Here is a 4,628-nt window from a genome sequence, read left to right as displayed (position 1 = left end):
TTGTTTAATCTCCACCGTGAGAGTTGGGAGTGATTCGTGGAAAAACTTTATTCCCCAATGGATGATCATCCTTTCCCCCTTCGATTGGGCACACAATTTTGGCAAGGATAACCATCTCCATTGATGACGCGTGAGCTGGGACCTGGGAGAGAAGGGCGGAGGGAGGAGACAGCGTGCGGGAGACACGAGCAGGCCGATCACACGCAGGGGCAAGGAAGGAAAGAATGCGGATTTTCCTCCCAACCGATCCCTTCCTAAAAAACTGCGTTGGAATTTATACGCCTTAAGCCCTGGTAAGGAGGGACTAGTAGTCATTAGTCAAGGGACTAGCTAGGTTTGTTTCTTCATTTTTGGACATGGAAATGCTCCGAAGGGGCTCAATAGCTGCATTAAATAATTATAATATCCACCGGTGATAAACATTTTACACGAGGGCCCTACAAGATAGTAAAAATACAACATCACCCTTGCAAATTATAGAAATGACCATAGATTAGATATAGGAAACACGATAGAGTCCACCACCTCTGCCTGGAGTCGCCGATAAGGAGCTTAAGTGTGCAGCTAGCAGCAACCGCCACTAGGGACGACACCACCGCGTGATGTCGCACAAAAGCTTGACCAGCCTTCCTTTTTGGCTTGCTTATCGCGACGAAATACTGGATCGACACCGAGCACCAACTAGTGCTGGAAAACCACAAGGCTGCCTTTTGTCCAAAAGGGTCAGCAACATGATGTCAAGATGTCGTCCAAAGGCCGTTGAGGAAAAACACCAAGGAATAGCAGCTACGAACCTTCCCGAGTCGAGCATATGAGCCACAAATCCAATCCAACAACATCTCCTGCTTTACCACCATGGTGACTCAGGAGAAGATTGGAGGCCATTGTGCCAAGATCTGAGGTAACCACTAGCTTATTTGAGGGGAACGACGCAACAACACCAACGTCCATCTCTGGCACATTCCACAGGACATGGGCGGGCATAGGATGTTGACAACGGGTATTCAAAGTAAAAAAGAAGAAGATAAAAACTACTACTCTTAATCTCTTTGTGAAGGTGTTATCATGAAAATTCCAGTACAACTGCAACCCACATCATCAGATCGACGGAAATGTCCAATGAGTTTTCAGATTCTGGAACCCTACCATAAAGAAATTTTTGCCTCTCGCAACCTCATTGCGCCCTGCTGAGTGCCAACGGTGTCGCTGCACTGGCCGTCTCCACTAAAACTTGCAGCCCCACGCCAGTCGAAGGATCGCCCTGCCGACGATGGCATACTGCTCCCGATGCACCAGAAGCCACCACTGAATTAATCCCTAGTCACTATGAAGGCCGGAGTGAGCCATAACCAGGAGGCTACACAGGCACTACATGACAAATAGCTGGTTTTGGGCTATAAGCTTGTTGAGTAGAAGGACCAGAAATATGGCAAGATTCCTTGTGCTAGGTCGGGCTGAATATTGCTTGCTTTTTTGTAACCGAAAACAATGGTTATTCAGCGGAATACCATTGAATATGCTTGTGCCCCCCATGCCACATGAGAGCCACCAGCAACAACATCACCACTACCCACCACCTAGAGTGCTCCGTCGATGAAATCCCCAACTCCATGACGCCAATCACCGCGGAGGCGAACCCTAACCTAGACAATGACCTACTACTACTGTGCACAAGAGGAGGTAAGGGTATCTCCACCGGGGCGACGCATAATTATGTCCGTTTGCGTCGAGCACGGACATAAAAAATGTCCGCATGTCCACATGTGTCTGCCCCTTCTCCAGCGGCAGAGACGCATTTATTTGACCGCATGCGTGATTAGAGAGGAGAGAGAGGAAAAAATTCTCACTGGTAGAAAAAAGGCCTTCCGTCCAGCCCCATTAGTCGCGAAAATGTAAGAACCGCGACCAATGGGGTCTTTAGTCCCGGCTCGGGTGGCGAACCGCGACCAAAGGCCTGGGCCCAGCGCGCTCGGTGGCCAGCTGGTGGACGGGAGGGCCTTTAGTCGCGGTTGGCCTGGCCCAAAGGCCTTTAGTCGCGGTTGGCCAGGCCAACCGCGACTAAAGCCCCTCCCCTATATATACCGACCAGCCCACAGCACTTAGCCATTTGGTGCCACTTCTCTTCACAAACTTCACAAGGGGGTGTTGGTTTGCTTTTGGCTCCTCTTATGCACACAAGGTGTTTGATGAAATGCCCCAAGAGCATGAAACCAACATGATATGAAGTGTCGGAGCCACACTTGATCGAGCTTCCTCATTTATTTTTTCCTCCTCGATTGCGGTTAGCAACTTGAACCTTTCATATGTGTCATTGATAAAATATGCATGTGTGTAGTTCATTAATTGTTTAATTTCTATTTAGTTTAACAAATGCATGATGGTTAATTATATATTTTATATTATAATAATGCAGATGAATCGGCAATGGATGTACGGTAACCGACTCTCCGGCGAGTTCACTACGGGTTTGAAAAATTTCCTCGTAGTGGCTAATGCGAACAAGCGAAGGGTTTTGTTATCTCGTCCATGTGTTGGCTCGTAAGAATCGGAAGGGTTACTCTTCCTCAAGAGAAGTTCACTCGCACCCGCTTCGGCACGGTTTCATGCCAAGCTATAATTGTTGGACCAAGCATGGAGAAAGAGGAGTTATAATGGAAGAAGATGAAGAAGGGGATGATTTCATCGATGAAAACTATCTTGATCATTTTGGTGATACTTTCATGGAGGATGCTGAAGGTGAAGCGGAAGGTGAAGGGGAAGGTGAAGGGGAAGGTGATCAAGAAGAGGCACGTGATGAGCCCGCTGATGATCTTGGTCGGACCATTGCTGATGCACGGAGCCGCTGCGAAACTGAAAAGGAGAGGGAGAATTTGGATCGCATGTTAGAGGATCACAAAAGTCGATGTACCCGGGATGCGATAATGGTCCGAAAAAGCTGGGCTGCACTACTCGGATTTGCTGAGATGGAAGGCACGGAAGGTGTAGCTGACTCGGGATTTGAAAACTTGCTGAAAATGTTGAAGAATATGTTTCCAAAGAATAACGAGTTGCCCTCCCGGTACGTACGAAGCAAAGAAGGTTGTCCGCCCTCTAGGTTTAGAGGTTCGAAGATACATGCATGCATCAACGACTGCATCCTCTACCGCGGTGAATACGAGAATTTGAATGAATGCCCGGTATGCACCGCATTGCGTTATAAGATCGGAGGCGATGACCCCGGTGACGATGTTGAGGGCCGGAAACCCGGGAAGAAGGTTCCCGCCAAGGTGATGTGGTATGCTCCTATAATACCACGGTTGAAACGTCCGTTCGAGAACAAAGAGCATGCCAAGTTGTTGCGAAGGCACAAAGAGGACCGTAAGTCGGACGGGGAGTTGAGACACCCCGCGAGATGGAACGCAATGGAGAAAGATCGACAGAGAGTTTAAAGATTTTGCAGCCGACGCAAGGAACATAAGATTTGGTCTAAGTACGGATGGCATGAATCCTTTTGGCGAGCGAGCTCCAGCCATAGCACTCGGCCCGTGACTCTATGCATCTACAACCTTCCTCCTTGGTTGTGCATGAAGCGGAAGTTCATTATGATGCCGGTGCTCATCCAAGGTCCGAAGCAACCCGGCAACGACATCGATGTGTACCTAAGGCCATTAGTTGATGAACTTTTACGGTTGTGGGGAAGACCTGGTGTCCGTGTGTGGGATGAGCACAAAGAAGAGGAATTTGACCTACGAGCGTTGCTTTTCGTAACCATCAACGATTGGCTCTGCTCTTAGTAACCTTTCGGGACAGTCAAATAAGGGATACAATGCATGCACGCACTGCTTACATGAGACTGACAGTGTACATTTGCCAAATTGTAAGAAGAACGTGTACCTTGGGCATCGTCGATTTCTTCCGAAAATTCATCCAGTAAGAAGAGAGGCAAGCATTACAACGGCAAGGCGGATCACCGGCCGAAGCTCGCGGAACGCACTCGGTGCTGAGGTATTTGATATGGTCAAGGATTTGAAAGTCATCTTTGGAAAGGGTCCTGGCGGACAATCAATTCCGAAGGGAGGCGACGGGCACGCACCCATGTGGAAGAAGAAATCTATATTACGGGAGCTAGAATATTGGAAAGTCCTAGATGTCCGCTCTGCAATCGACGTGATGCATGTTACGAAGAATATTTGCGTGAACCTCCTAAGCTTCTTGGGCATGTATGGGAAGACAAATGATACAAAGGAAGCACGGCGAGACCGAAGCAACGCTTGAAAGACCCCGATAACCGGCATCCGGAATGGTTTCAAGGTCGTGCCAGCTACGCTCCGACCAAAGAAGGGAAGGTCATCTTTTTGAATGCCCGAGCGAGTATGAAGGTCCCGTCTAGATTCTCGTCCAATATAAAGGGAATAATAAACATGGCGGAGAAAAAGTTCCAAAACCCGAAGTCTCACGATCGCCACGTGATTATGACGCAATTGCTTCCGATTGCTTTGAGGGGCTCTGCCGGAAAATGTTCGAGTAGCCATTGTGAAGCTATGTGCATTCCTCAATGCAATCTCTCGGAAGGTAATCAATCCAGAAGTTCTACCACGGTTACGTGAACGATGTGGTCCAATGTCTTGTCGGTTTCGAGTTGGTGTTCC

The sequence above is a fragment of the Lolium rigidum genome, chromosome 2 (genome assembly GCF_022539505.1).
Source record: "Lolium rigidum isolate FL_2022 chromosome 2, APGP_CSIRO_Lrig_0.1, whole genome shotgun sequence".
Classification (NCBI taxonomy): Eukaryota; Viridiplantae; Streptophyta; class Magnoliopsida; order Poales; family Poaceae; genus Lolium; species Lolium rigidum.
This window is presented reverse-complemented; position numbering follows the sequence as displayed.